Source organism: Triticum urartu, chromosome 2 (assembly GCF_003073215.2).
Source record: "Triticum urartu cultivar G1812 chromosome 2, Tu2.1, whole genome shotgun sequence".
In the NCBI taxonomy this organism is placed as follows: domain Eukaryota; kingdom Viridiplantae; phylum Streptophyta; class Magnoliopsida; order Poales; family Poaceae; genus Triticum; species Triticum urartu.
Genome location: NC_053023.1, coordinates 316643303 through 316659967, shown reverse-complemented (window position 1 = coordinate 316659967; position 16665 = coordinate 316643303).

Below are 16665 nucleotides of genomic sequence, written 5' to 3'. Positions count from 1 at the left end.
GTATGAATTCTTTGAATATCCAAAATGCTAATGATTATTGCACTAGTCATGAGAAAAATGTTTCTTATAAGCATGTCAATTATTGTGGAGTGGAAAGACTTTGTGAAGACATGCCTTATAGGGAAGATAGATTTTGTAAGAAGCATAAGAATGATAGGACCAGTTTTTTCTCAAGTGATAGATGAACTTGCTACAAAATTATGCTCTCTTTGTCCCATTACTTGTGAACTTTGCAATAAAGTTGGTCACCTTAATTTCCAATGCTTGATTTTTCATGATCGAATCATGTCCAAATATTGCAATAACTTGATCAACCTTGAAATTTATAATGAGCTTTGTCTAATGCTACATCTTGAGCTTGCGTTGGTTTTCCCCGAAGAGGAAGGGATGATGCAGCAGAGTAGCGTAAGTATTTCCCTAAGTTTTTGAGAACCAAGGTATCAATCTAGTAGGAGCCCACGCTCAAGTCCCTCGTACCTGCACAAAGCGATAGCTACTCACAACCAACGCGATTAGGGTTTGTCAATCCCTTCATGGTCACTTACGAGAGTGAGATCTGATAGATAGAATATTTTTGGTATTTTTGATATAAAGATGCAAAGTAAAATGTAAAAGCAAAGTAAATATCAAAACAATATAAAAGTGATGGAGATTGGTATGATGAGAATAGACCCGGGCCATAGGTTTCACTAGTGGCTTCTCTCAAGAGCATAAGTATTCTACGATGGGTGAACAAATTACTGTTGAGCAATTGATAGAATTGAGCATAATTATGAGAATATCTAGGCATGATCATGTATATAGGCATCACGTCCATGACAAGTAGAACGAAACGATTCTGCATCTACTACTATTACTCCACTCATCGACCGCTATCCAGCATGCATCTAGAGTATTAAGTTAAAAATAGAGTAACGCCTTAAGCAAGATGACATGATGTAGAGAGATAAATTCATGCAATATAAAATAAACCCCATCTTGTTATCCTCGATGGGAACGATACAATACATGCCTTGCTGCCCCTTCTGTCACTGGGTAAGGACACCGCAAGATCGAACCCAAAGCTAAGCACTTCTCCCATGGCAAGAACTACCAATCTAGTTGGCCAAACCAAATGGATAATTCAAAGAGACTTGCAAAGATAACCAATCATGCATAAAAGAATTCAGAGAAGATTCAAATATTATTCATAGATAGACTTGATCATAAACCCACAATTCATCGGTCTCAACAAACACACCTCAAAAAGAAGATTACATCGAATAGATCTCCACAAGAGAGGGGGAGAACTTTGTATTGAGATTCAAAGAGAGAGAAGAAGCCATCTAGCTACTAACTATTGACCCGAAGGTCTGAGGTAAACTACTCACACTTCGTCGGAGGGGCTAGGATGATGTAGAAGCCCTCCATGATGACGGCCCTCTTCCGGCGGAGCTCCGGAACATGCCCCAAGATGGGATCTCGTGGATACAGAAAGTTGTGGCGGTGGAATTAGGTTTTTGGCTCCTGTTCTGGTCGTTTGAGGATACGTGTGTATATATAGGAGGAAGGAGTACGTCGGTGGAGCACCGAGGAGCCCACGAGGCAGGGGCGCCCCCTAGGGAGGGGGGGCCACCCTCATGACCACCTCTTTGATCCCTTGCAGTAGGGTCCAAGTCTCCTAGATCACGTTCGGTGAGAAAATCACGTTTCCGAAGATTTTATTCCGTTTGGACTCCGTTTGATATTCTATTTATCCGAAACACTGAAATAGGCAAAAAACAGCAATTCTGGGCTGGGCCTCCGGTTAATAGGTTAGTCCCAAAAATAATATAAAAGTGGAAAATAAAGCCCAATATAGTCCAAAACAGTAGATAATATAGCATGGAGCAATCAAAAATTATAGATACGTTGGAGACGTATCAGGCATCCCCAAGCTTAATTCCTGCTCGTCCTCGAGTAGGTAAATAATAAAAAGAGAATTTTTGATGCGGAGTGCTACTTGGCATAATTTCAATGCAAATCTTCTTAATTGTGGTATGAATATACAGATTAGAAAGATCCAAGACAAAAGTTTATATTGACATAGAAAATAATAATACTTCAAGCATACTAACAAAGCAATTATGTCTTCTCAAAATAACATGGCCAAAGAACGTTATCCCTACAAAATCATATAGTCTGGCTATGCTCCATCTTCCCCACACAAAGTATTTAAATCATGCACAACCCCGGTGACAAGCCAAGCAATTGTTTCATACTCTAACTTTTTCAAAACTTTTTCAATCTTCACGCAATACATGAGCGTGAACCATGGATATAGCACTATAGGTGGAATAGAATGGTGGTTGTGGAGAAGACAAAAAGGAGAAGATAGTCTCACATCGGCTAGGCATATCAACAGGATATGGAGATGCCCATCAATAAATATCAATGTGAGTGAGTAGGGATTGCCATGCAACGGATGCACTAGAGCTATAAATGTATGAAAGCTCAACAAAAGAAACTAGTGGGTGTGCATCCAACTTGCTTGCTCACGAAGACCTAGGGCAATTTGAGGAAGCCCACCATTGGAATATACAAGCCAAGTTCTATAACGTAAAATTCCCACTAGTATATGAAAGTGACAACATATGAGACTCTCTATATGAAGAACATGGTGCTACTCTGAAGCACAATATATGAGACTTGCTATATCATGGTGCTACTTTGAAGCACAAGTGTGGAAAAAAGGATAGTAGCATTGCCCCCTTTTTTGGGCCTTCTTTTTTTCTTTAGCCTTTCTCTTCTTCTTTTTTGGGATAATTCTCTATTGAATGATGATCATCACACTTCTATTTATTTACAACTCAACGATTACAACTCGATACTAAAACAAAGTATGGCTCTATATGAATGCCTCCGACGGTGTACCAGGATATGCAATGAATCACGAGTGACAAGTATGAAAGAATTATGAACGGTGGCTTTGCCACAAATACTATGTCAACTACATGATCATGCTAAGCAATATGACAATGATGGATCTTTCATTATGAACTAGATGGTGGAAAGTTGCATGGCAATATATCTCGGAATGGCTATGGAAATGCCATAATAGGTAGGTATGGTGGTTGTTTTGAGGAAGGTATATGGTAGGTGTATGATTCCGGCGAAAGTTGCACGGTATGAGAGGGGCTAGCAAAGGTGGAAGGGTGAGAGTGCATATAATCCATGGACTCAACATTAGTCATAAAGAACTCATATACTTATTGCAAAAATTTAGAAGTTATCAAAGCAAAGTATTACGCGCATGCTCCTAGGGGGATAGATTGGTAGGAAAAGAGCATCGCTCGTCCCCGACCGCCACTCATAAGGAAGACAATCAATAAATAAATCATGCTCCGACTTCATCACATAACGGTTCACCATACGTGCATGCTACAGGAATCACAAACTTCAACACAAGTATTCTTTAAATTCACAACTACTCAACTAGCATGACTTTAATATTATCACCTCCATATCTCAAAACAATTATCATGCTTCAATCTTTTCTTAGTATTCAACACAATCAAAAGAAAGTTTCACAAATCTTGAATACCAAGCATATTATTATTAGGCAAATTACCATGTTATTAAGAGACTCTCAAATTAATTTAAGTGAAGCATGAGAGATCAATACTTTCTTTAAAACGAATCCACCACCGTGCTCTAAAAGATCTAAGTGAAGCACATAGAGCAAAATTATCTAGCTCAAAATATATAAGTGAAGCACATAGAGCAAAATTATCTAGCTCAAAAGATATAAGTGAAGCACATAGAGCAAAATTATCTAGCTCAAAAGATATAAGTGAAGCACATAGAGTATTGTATCAAATTTTAATTCATGTATAGCTCTCTCAAAAGGTGTGTACAGCAAGGATGATTGTGGCATACTAAAAAACGAAGACATAAATAGTACAAGACGCTCCAAGCAAAACACATATCATGTTAGTGAATAAAAATATAGCTCCAAGTAAATTACCGATGGAAGTGGACGAAAGAGGGGATGCCTTCCGGGGCATCCCCAAGCTTTGACTTTTTGGTGTCCTTGGATTATCTTGGGGGTGCCATGGGCATCCCCAAGCTTAGGCTCTTGCCACTCCTTTTTCCATGATCCATCAAAAGAATTCACCCAAAACTTGAAAACTTCACAACACAAAACTCAAAATAGAAAACTCGTGAGCTCCGTTAGCGAAAGAAAACAAAAGACCACTTCAAGGTACTGTAATGAACTCATTCTTTATTTATATTGGTGTTAAACCTACTGTATGCAAACTTATCTATGGATTATAAACTATTTTACTAGCCATAGATTCATCAAAATAAGCAAACATCACACGAAAAACAGAATCTGTCAAAATCAGAACAGTCTGTAGTAATCTGTAGCTAGCGCAAGATCTGGAACCCCAAAAATTCTAAAATAAATTTCTGGACGTGAGGAATTGATATATTAATCATCTGCAAAAATAATTAACTAAATATCACTCTTCAAATAAAAATGACAGCAGTTCTCGTGAGCGCTAAAGTTTCTGTTTTTTACAGCAAGTTCAACAAGACTTTCCCCAAGTCTTCCCAACGGTTCTACTTGGCACAAACAATAATTAAACACAAAAAAGCACAACCAAAACACAGGCTAAATAATTTATTTATTACTAAACATGAGCAAAAAGCAAGGAATAAAAATAAAATTGGGTTGCCTCCCAACAAGCGCTATCGTTTAACGCCCCTAGCTAGGCATAACAAGCAAGGATAGATCTAAGTATTGCCATAGTAATAAGATAGATTGGTGAAACTCATTTCATATTCTCTATATTCGGCAGCAAGTTTTCTTTGAGGCAAGCAAAAGTAATCAAAAGGATTGAATTTAATGGGACAAAAGTCCCCAAGATCAACCTTGGGAGGTATAGGTTCCTCCTTTGGTCCTTCATAATGCACCACCAATTCATCATTATAAGCATTCTTTTGATAGAACTTTGTGAGCCTATATTCAAGAGAATATCCTAGTTCATTATTTCGAATAGCCAAATCATCATTAAGATCAGAAATTCTATCAACTAAAACATTGGTAGGAACCTTTCTTCTAAGATTTTCATTGAAAGCAACATAATCTAGAGATTGAAAACGCATTATTTCTTCTTGATCAAAGAGGATGGCCTCTATGGGAGGACAGCAAGTGTCCACCCTATAATGCGCAAAGATTTCTTTGGCTTCTCTTATTATGAATCTAAACTCATGAGCCAAAAAGATAGTAGCGGCACGCTTAACAGAAGAATGCTCAATATTAGAAAATTCCAAAAAAATCCTTTGTATAGAAGGATGCATGTGCATGAATTGTCTTTCAAGTTCAACTACAAGCATAGCAATAGCGTCTGCAAGACTACTAGTTCTGTGAAGGATAGAACTACCCATAGAAGGTAAAGCACCGGCACAAGTAAAGAAATCTTGAATAACTCCTTTTCCAATAATATTACCACGGAATAGTTTTGTATGAAAGATGGTAGGTTCTTTAGCAGGAGTATCAGAATTTTCCATGATATTGTTGTCACCCAAATTGGCGATAACTTCCCCAGTTTCAGACATAACGATAAGCGGGCAAACAAACTAACACACAAGCAAACAAAAAAGGCAAATAGGGAGGGAGGATAGAGAGAGAGGACGAATAAAATGGCAAGGGTGAATTGGGGAAGAGGAAAACAAGAGGCAAATGGCAAATAATGTAATGCGAGAGATAGGGATTGTGATGGGTACTTGGTATATTGACTTTTTGCATAGACTCCCCGGCAACGGCGCCAGAAATCCTTCTTGCTACGTCTTGAGCTTGCGTTGGTTTTCCCCGAAGAGGAAGGGATGATGCAGCAGAGTAGCATAAGTATTTCCCTCAGTTTTTGAGAACCAGGTATCAATCCAGTAGGAGCCCATGCTCAAGCCCCTCGTGCATGCACAAAGCGATAGCTACTCGCAACCAACGCGATTAGGGGTTGTCAAGCCCTTCACGATCACTTACGAGAGTGAGATCTGATAGATAGAATATTTTTGGTATTTTTGATATAAAGATGCAAAGTAAAAAGTAAAAGCAAAGTAAATAGCAAAACAATATAAAAGTGATGGAGATTGATATGATGAGAATAGACCCGGGGGCCATATGTTTCACTAGTGGCTTCTCTCAAGAGCATAAGTATTCTATGGTGGGTGAACAAATTACTGTTGAGCAATTGATAGAATTGAGCATAATTATGAGAATATCTAGGCATGATCATGTATATAGGCATCACGTCTGTGACAAGTAGATCGAAACGATTCTGCATCTACTACTATTACTCCACTCATCGACCGCTATCCAGCATGCATCTAGAGTATTAAGTTAAAAACAGAGTAACGCCTTAAGCAAGATGACATGATGTAGAGAGATAAATTCATGCAATATGAAATAAACCCCATATTGTTATCCTCGATGGCAACGATACAATACGTGCCTTGCTGACCCTTCTGTCACTGGGTAAGGACACCGCAAGATCGAACCCAAAGCTAAGCACTTCTCCCATGGCAAGAACTACCAATCTAGTAGGCCAAACGAAACGGATAATTCGAAGAGACTTGCAAAGATAACGAATCATGCATAAAAGAATTCAGAGAAGATTCAAATATTATTCATAGATAGACTTGATCATAAACCCACAATTCATCGGTCTCAACAAACACACCGCAAAAAGAAGATTACATCGAATAGATCTCCACAAGAGAGGGGGAGAACTTTGTATTGAGATTCAAAGAGAGAGAAGAAGCCATCTAGCTACTAACTATGGACTCGAAGGTCTGAGGTAAACTGCTCACACATCATCGGAGGGGCTAGGATGATGTAGAAGCCCTCCGTGAAGACGGCCCTCTTCCGGCGGAGCTCCGGAACAGGCCCCAAGATGGGATCTCGTGGATACAGAAAGTTGCGGCGGTGGAATTAGGTTTTTGGCTCCTGTTCTGATCATTTGGGGTACGTGTGTATATATAGGAGGAAGGAGTACGTCGGTGGAGCACCGAGGGGCCCACGAGGCAGGGGCGCGCCCTAGGGGGGGGCCACCCTCGTGACCACCTCTTTGATACCTTGCAGTAGGGTCCAAGTCTCCTGGATCACGTTCGGTGAGAAAACCACGTTTCCGAAGATTTTATTCTGTTTGGACTCCGTTTGATATTCTATTTATCCGAAACACTGAAATAGGCAAAAAAACATCAATTCTGGGCTGGGCCTCCGGTTAATAGGTTAGTCCCAAAAATAATATAAAAGTGGAAAATAAAGCCCAATATAGTCCAAAACAGTAGATAATATAGCATGGAGCAATCAAAAATTATAGATACGTTGGAGACGTATCATCTATTCTTGGGGAGTGAAGAATTGACACATAAAAATAGTTGGTTTGAAGTATTCATTCTCACGGCCGACATTGAAACTAAACTAGAGAATATCTATATGTTATGAATGGTAAATTGCAATGAGAATTCTTATATTGCCAACTATAGAAAGATGGGAAAACCAATAGAATACAAAAGTAATACTAATGAAAGGGTAAAGATTTCCACTTTCCCTCCTATTGTATCTCATGATGAAATAGGTGACAAGGAGGAGCTCCCTATTCAACCAATCTCATCAATAAGAAGCTTGAAAAAATTAATTAAACCCACACATGATGAGGTGAAGAAGAAGAAAATAAGAAAGAATAGAGGTAAAAAGGTATCACTCCCAAATAATGTTGCTCCTATTATTGTTGTGCCTCATGAAAATGAATCAAAAATAATTGTGGAAGATGGTGCACTTGATGATGATATTGCTTCTATGTCTTATGGCACAATGTCTGAGAGCACTATTGATTGATGATTTTGTTATGCCTATTACTTGTTGTGATGATTATGATTGGGAAGATAATAATACTTCTTATAATCTTGGAAATATTTTTGGCACCAACTTGGGAAATTATGATGATAGCAATTATTATACAGTTGCTTCTATTCATATTATTAATGATGAGAGTGATTATGCTTACGATATGACAAGCCTCAAGCTTGGGGATGCTATGTTTAATGAAGATGATCTTTTTAGTCCCCCCTACTTTGAACGATCAAATTTGCTAGGATGATTGCATGCCTCCTATCTATGATGAGAACAAAGTTGCTACTTATGATGATTATTGTGACGATACTTATGTTATAAAAAGTAGTGATGATTATATTTATAAAACTTGTCATAGTTATGATTAGACTTTTTCTAAACATTACTATTTTAGTGTGGAAACAATTTATAGCATTCGAGTTTCATATGATACTCCCACCATTGAGAATGAGAAGAATTTTTCTTATGTGGAGAGTAATAAAATTTCTATGCTCGCGGATCATGAAAAGAGTGCTTTGTGTGATAGTAATATTGATGAATCTATTCATGATACTACTGAAAATTATTATGAGAGAGGCACTTATGAATCGTTATGTTCTTGTTATGTTTCAATTCTTTACTTTTATGCGAGCATCATTGAAATCATCATGCCTAGCTAAAAAGGCATTAAAGAAAAGCGCTTGTTGGGAGACAACCCAACACCTTTACCTACTGTATTTTTGGGTTCACGTGATTGGGCTACTGTAGTAATCATGTTTTATAGCTTTTGTTTCAATAAAGTGCCAAGTAAGACCTTTGGGATGGTCTATGGTGATAATTGATTTGATCTTGCTGAAAAACAGAAACTTTTAAGCTCATGAAAATAATTCTCATTTTTAACAGAGGCATGATAAAATGCTGATTATTTTTGGATAAAATTAATAGAAAAATTTCCCAGGTTTTCCTAATGTTTCAGAATTTTTGGAGTAGCAGAAGTATGGTTGGAGTATAGATTACTACAGACTGTTCTATTTTTGACAGATTCTGTTTTCAATGCATAGTTTGCTTGTTTCCTAGTTTCTATGGCTTATATTGCTCAATATAAATTGTGGAAATGATAAGGTATGGTAGGCATTGTGTGATAATAATTGTGAATCTTGTCTTTGACAGTACCAAACTGAATGATTTGCTTTATCATACTAACCTATCTCACGAAGTTCCGTTAAGTTTTGTGTGATTGAAGTTTTCGAGTTTTTGGTGAGATATCGATATGAGGAGAATAAGGACACAAGACCCTAAGCTTGGGGATGCCCAAGGCACCCCAAGTTAATACTCAAGGAAGATCCAAGCAACTAAGCTTGGGGATGCCCAGGAAGGCATCCCCTCTTTCGTCTCCAACATTATCGATAATCTTACTTGGGGCTATATTTTCATTCGTTACATGATATGAGTTTTGCTTGGAGTGTCATTTTATTTTGTTAGTATTCGCTTTATGTTATTTATAACAATGTTTTGCATCATTTATTTCAATAAAAAAGTCAAGTATAGCCTTTGCCATGCTTATTTCGCAAGTCTATATGTGGCTGTTTGAAAACAGAAAGTTTATCGCTGTTGCAAAAATTCCCGAGAAAAGTCAGAATGTGATAAAAATGTTGAAACTTTTTGCAAAATAAGATCTGATAAATTTTCTACAGTGTGCTAAATTTTCAGAATTTTTGGAGTTATATAAGTATGAATACTCTTGCATTCTTTGCAGATTGTACTGTTTTGGCAGATTGCTATTATGGTTGCATTGTTTGCATATGTTTGCTTGTTTAATGATTCTATTTGAGGATAGGACTATTAAATATGCAGAGGCATTTAGTTTGCAATATTAAATTAATATTTTAGTGATTTGCTACAGTAGAGACTGATAAGGTGTTGCATTTATTTATACTAACATATCTTACGAGTTCTTATTGAGTTTTGTGTGGATGAAGTTTTTAAGATTTAGGGAAACCGTGATATAGAAGGAATTAAGGAAACACAAAAACACAAACTTGGGGATTCCCAAGGCATCCCAAGATAATATTTCAAGAAGTCTCAAGCATCTAAGCTTGGGGATGCCTCGGTAGGCATCCCACCTTTCTTCATCAACAATTGTCGGTTAGTATCTGTTGATCCTAAGTTTTTGCTTCTTCACATGATGTGTGCTACTCTTGGAATGTAATTTTTTTGCTTTATGTTTTAATAAAATACTTATATCTAAAAGTTTTTAAATAAGAGAGAGATCTCACATAGCTACCTATTTACTAAACTACTCATTTGATCTTCACTTATATCTTCTTGGAGTAGTTTGTCTTTTACCCTAGTGCTTCACTTATATCTTTTCGAGCATGATGTGCTTTAATATTTTTTTAAGAAATTCTCTCGTGCTTCACTTAAATGTTTTTGAGCAATGAAAACATTTATGCTCATGTTCTCCACTTAAATTTGTTTGAGCTTCTCAAAAGCAACATATAAAAACTTTAATGAAGATCATTGGACAAAATAAACTTGATTCTTTGTAATAGTTTTGCCATATGATCATAGTGATATGTGAGTCATGTTGGTGAGTAGTTATGCTTTAGTAAGAATATTGGTGGTAAGATTTGTGATTACCTATGCAGGCATGAAAGTCATAGTTATGCAATGAAATTACATCCTACTTGTGGTGCATTATTCGGTGTTAGTTATGCTTAATGCTCGCTTATGAGATTTTTCGTCTCTTTGTTGGATGCTTCTCAATCTTTGCCTAGCCTTCATTTGCACTAAGTAAGATCACTACTTCTGCATCCAAAATCCTTAAACCAGTTTTGCCACATGAGTCCACTATACCTACCTATATGCGGTATTCTTTTGCCGTTCAAAGAAAATTTGTATGTGCCATATCTAATTTTCAAAATAAATTTCTCTTTCGTGTGCTCGTACCGCTCATGAAACGGTAGAGGGTGGCTGATATTTTTCCATGCTAGAAGTCTTATTCTCAGATGAGTGTTTATTCACTTGTCATTGCACGAGAGTATGGCAAAGGTATTAGGGATGCATGTCGGTGCACAAAAGTAGGGACTCTCTTTTGTACCCCTTTACTTGTGCGCGGATAGTTAGAGCCGCGCCTACGGCCATACCTAGCGGGGCAGAGGAAGCCGAGCACAAGACAACCAGAACAACACCAAGACCAGAGACACAAAGAGAAAGAGGGCGAGGTGGACTCCCCCGTCAAGACCCTTGCCGAGGCGGCTTCTGCAGCCCCGGCAAGAGCGCTTGCCGGGGCAACTTTCCCAATGCCAACGGAGCGCGCCACCCTTGAGCCCAAGGGTTTCGATACCACCAATCACATTGGAACCAAGGCTCGGGAGGCATCTCCATGGTGGCATGCAGATCTTCGAGAAGATCATAGGCACACAAGATCGAATGAGGACCAGAAGACGACGATCCTAGGCAAGATCCTTGCCGGGGAAGAACGCGATGCCACGGCAAGAACCTTGCCGGGGCCCCGGCAAGACCCTTGCCAAGGACACCTGCGGGGCGCAGCCAGGCCCACATCTGCCAAGACCCCACCGCCGTTCCCATGCAGATGCCAGCCCAACCAGCTGGGCAGGCACCTGCGTGGCGACGCGTGGCCTCCAAGCCAACTCAGCAAGCACCTGCGTTGTGGCATGTAGATCTTCGGGAAGACCCTACCACCACGCCATCTCAGCGGCCTGCCAGCTTGCGTGGTGCTGCATGCCTCATTATCCTGGACGCGCGTCGGAGCGAGGCGGAACGACGACGGATGGGACGGGCCTCGTTACCGTCCCCAATGAAGTAATGGGACACCTAAGGAGCGCATTTAATGCACCTTGTCCCGTAATGACAGGGATAAGATTGTACACTATTTATCTTTCAACATCTTGTGTGACACTGTAGCAACCCCTTTTTTACTAAAAGGAGGCCCGAGGCGTACCGGAGAGGGATTCGGATCTTTTGGACTACGCACGCACCGCAACTAGTTCGGAAGCTCAAGAACACTTAAATATACACCAAAGCAGGACTAGGGTATAACGCATCTTTGCGGCCCGAACCTGGGGTAAAGGACCTTTGTGCTGGCTACTAGACCCGCTCTTTTCACAACTTCGCACCCGCCAACCGTAGAAGGGATCCCAGTGATCCCATAGGTGCTGTTCCCACCGACATATCTAGCGCGCCAGGTAGGGGGCCTTAGTTGTGGAAATCTGGTCTAGTTGACACAGCAGTTTCGTCGTGGTCGTCGCCCCAAGGAAGAAGACTACCGAACAAGCAGCATCATTTGCGGATGCAGTAAACGCTCGCGCGGTGACAGAAAAGCTAAGTCATTCGAAACTTTGAGTAATTGTTTTACGTATAAGGTTGTTTTCCTCGGAGATCCTGCTCTTGGTATGAAAAACCTGCACGCGATGGGGGCCTTCCACTATTGGCAACGCCCTTGTTCTGTTTCAAGTCCGCTCAACAGTTCAAGCGGCCGCGTCGAAACCGGCAAGGTGGCCTTCCCGCTATTGGCAACGCCCTTGTTCTGTTTCGAGTCCACTCAACAGTTCAAGTGGGCGTGCTGAGAACGACAAGGTGGTTTACTTGGCCGCAGGCACACCCGTCTGGTTGCGAGGATCCATCCTCGAAAGGCCGCAGCCTGGGTTCGCGTGCCGGCAAGCCTATCCAGTTAAGCGTAGGGTGTACATACAAAGAACGATCGAATAGGAAAATAACATGCATAGTTTCAGGGTACTGTAGAGTTATATTACATCAATTGTTGCTGCGGTTCTAAGTAAAGATAAAAATTGTCTTGGTCATGAACTTGCAGCAGCGATGAGAAATGGGGTGCCTAGTCCCGGCGCTGGCCCTCTATCCTCCAAACTCTATCGACGCGGCTGATGACGGGCTCGATACGCTCTTCGAGCACCGCGAGGCCCACACCCTCCGGCAAGCTCTCCTCGAGGCCCTCTAGATTTTTGGTCAGGGTCTCCTCCCGTGCCCTGACCTCCGAAAGCGTCCCCTCGAGGCCCTCCATCTTCAGCTTCAGATCCCAGATGGAGTCATTGGCCTCAGAGAACAGATCGACCTTGCTGAGGACTGTGGCATGCGCGTCAGCCAAGGCACCATTGGCCGCGTCCCTCTCCTCCATCATCTCCAGGACCTGCTTCTTCAGCCTGTCCCGCTCCACCTCCAGCTCGTTCACCTTGCCGGCCTGGACCTGGGCCTGAGCATTGAGTGCCTCCTCATGCCTCTGCTCCAGCTCCCGAGTCTGCTGCACGACAAGCTGCTCAACCTCCTCATCCTTGCCGCGGAGTGTCGCGGTGGGCTTCTCCTCGTGAGCGGCAAGGTCCTCCTCCTGGGAGTTCAGCACGGCCCGATGCAGGAGCCGAGCGGCCTCATCCTTGGCAGCCTGTGCTTTCGCCGCCTCCTGGGCATTCTCGACGTCAGCCTGCTTCAGGAAAAGCTCCTGCTTGCACTCGACCAGCAGATCTTGGGCGGACTTCAGTTCCTCACAGGCCTGGCGGAACCAAGTCTACGTCTCGGCGACGTGCTCCTCGAGATCCGCCTCTGCCTTGTGCACTTCTGCCATCTTGGACTTCGCCTTGTCCAGGCGGGCACGATGAAGCGCCTGGAGCTTCTGGAAGTTAACACCCATGGCTTGGAGGAGCCGCTCTTCCTGGGTACCGCCACCACCTGCACTAGGTTCATCAAGAACCTCGAGCCTGGCGGCGGTGAGCACCTCGTCATCAAACACCTCCCCCTCGGCGGGTGCCCTGGTGCTCGCCGTCCCTGGGAGGTGGACGAACAGATCGTCGCTCACCTTCAGATACTTGCCCGAGCCAGAGGCAGCGGAGGAGGAAGGTTGATCATCAACAACCCCCTCCTCGGCAGGCCCCTTGTGGGCCTCCCTGACAGGCCCCTTGCCGACATCCTCAGCAGCACCCTTGGCGGCCTCCTCGGCGATGATCTTGGCGGCCTCGGCCTCGGCGTCCCTGGCGACCTCCTCAATGACGGTGTCGATGTCCTCCCGGTCCGCTGGGGAAGGGTCTGGATACCGAAGAGGGGAATGACGCAAAGCCAAGACCAAGATTTAAAAAAAAGGAGAGCAAGCAAGAATAAGGACAGAGGGCGATTAACTCACCCGCGCCGGGCTGGGAAGAAGTGGCCCCATCCTCGCGATATTTGGTGCCGGGGCGTAGCCACCGGCGCCAGGGTTCGCCTCCTCCTCCTCCTCCTCCTTCGTGCGCATGGGCTCGGTGCTTAGCCCCCTTGCCGGGGACGCCCCTCGGGGCGGCGTGGTCGATGGGGGTGGCATGTTGGGGGTGGACCTCAGTGGCTCCTCTTGTTGCCGTCCTCGTCCTACAACCACGGCAAGGTCAGCGCCAAGGGATCATACACCAACGCACGTTGATGGGGAGTGAGTGGTGAACGCATGCTGGGGGCTGCGCCGGGGGCTGCTCTCCACCACCAGCGGCGTACTCGAGGTGCCCGTCGGGGGCTGGCCGCCCGTCGAGGCCCTGGCCCTCTTCGCCATCCTCTGGGCTAGCATCTCAATGTCCCTGTAAGAGTAAAAACAAGTCAAGGAAACCGGCGCGGTCTGATGGAACGGAGATGATGAAAGGCCAGATGCTTACTCATCCTCCACCTCCTCTTCCGCTGCCTTCCTCTTCTTCCTTGGGCTGAGAGACCCAAGATTTAAGACGACCTCCGTGTCGACGTCTGCAGGAGGAGGGGAAGGGGATGGAGTCCGGTGATGCTTGGACAAAGAAGAGGCAGTCGCTTTCTTCTTCGCCACCGCGGCCTTCACCACCTTCCTTCATGTAGTGGCCCTCGTCAGGTGCACGGACTCCTCCTAGGCCTCTTGCCGCTGCCCGGTCCTGCCGGGCCGGACCGGCTCACCAGAGCTAGCCTGCCGCAGGACATGCTTTCTCCCCGTTGTCGGAGGGACGTCAGCCCCGGCCTCTTCCTCGATCGACTCCTCGACCACATCTTCGACGAGAGGGGCCCCGGTACCGGTGCTGTTGGCCTCCCCGGCAGGCTCTGCCCATCCGGCAAGCTCCTCCTCCTCCGTGGCCGCCTCGGCCTTGTTCTCCACGTGGCCGACGCTGCCAGCTTCCCTAGCAAGCGCCGCCTCCGCCTCCCTGGCGGCGATGTAGTCTAGCTCCTCCTTGGTGGTGTCATTGATAAGCAGTGGCTCATCGCGGACATACCTCTCCGACAGGTTGTCGAAGAACTCCTACACCCGCTCCTCCTCCGGCTCGGCCCACCTTGGGTCAAGGCCGTGCGCGTTGAAGTCCGGCATCATGGCAGTGGTGTCGTCTTGGCGAGAGTTGTTTCTCAGTGGGACCACTCCCGCCGGCAACCTGAACAGAGGCGCCTTGACGACCTTGCCGGCCTTCCCGGCCTTGCCGGCTCTCTCATCCTTGCCGTCGCCACCCACGTCGAGCTGGAAAAGCCGCTTAAAAATGAGCGTGCCCCATCACCGTGAAGTTGTGCTTCAAGCCGGGGCGAAGCCTCATGACATCAGCCGCGTTCCTGAAGAGCCAGGTCGGTCTCCCCTTGTTATGCAGTGGGGTGATGCGGCGGCGGATGAAGTTGGCCCCAATCATCTCAAGGGTGAGCCCGTCCATGGTGAGGCGATGGATCCTAGTGGTAGCGATCCCGAGCTTCTTGTCATCGGCGTCGGCGTCACTCCAGTCCTTGCGGCGGACTGGCGGGCTCTGACGAACTTGGCAGAACTCTTGCGGATCCTCCTCCTCCATCCATAGCCACTGGCCCCGCCACTCCTCCCACCTCTCCTTCTGGGCACCCTCTGGATACATGCCTTTCTCCTGGGTCCGTGGGATCCAGGTGACGCAGCCAGAGATGGCACCCCTCGCCTGGATACGGGGAAAGAAATAGTGGTGAAAAAGGGTCGTGCTGGGAAGCATTCCGGCAAAGCCCTCATAGAAGTGGGCGAAGAGGGCCATACATGCCACGACATTCGGCATGAAATCAAGAAGATGGAAGCCGAAGATGTGCATGATATCGCTGAAAAAGTCGGAGAAAAGGGGGCAAAGCCCACAGGAGAAGTAGTCAACGAAGAAAGGATACCGATTTAGGCCGGCCTTGGCAAAATCGGCGGGGATGATGCGCGTAGACGGATGCCCCGTTGTCTTCACCCCCCATAGAGGCTTGAAGTTGTCCCCGACATGGACCACATCGATCATCGAGGGGAAGACGTCAAGCTGTGTCCGAAGCGCCGCCGGCTCGCTCTCCAGCATCTCCTTCTCCTCGGCATCCTTGGCCACTCCCTTGCCCTTGCTGGTTTTGGGTGCCATGGCGGCCGGGAAAGAGGTGGAGAATCTGGAGCAGTGGGAGATTGGGGACAATGGGGGCGTAGTGGCGGTGGATGGAGGCGAAAGCTTCGATTTTTTCGCTTGAGGAAGAAGAAGGGGGCGGCGGTTCCGAAATTGGAGAGACACGGAGGGTAAATGAGCAGCGTGCCCACAGTCTCCCCTTTTTCTTATGGGGAAGGCGCGGGCCGCCTCTTTACCATTTAATGCGAAGTGACTCATGAGGGCAGCAACTGCCCCCACGCATGACCCCCATGTCACGCATTCGACGCGGGTCATGGGGAAGTACGACGAGCGAGGGAGTTACAGCACTAAAACTCGGCCCCGCATGCCCGCGCACCGTTTTGGGCCTAGCCCAACAACGCGCCACGCTTATGTATGGCCCAGGCCCAGGGGCTCCTGTCGGTGCACAAAAGTAGGGGCTCTCTTTTGTACCCCTTTACTTGTACGCGGACAGTTAGAGCC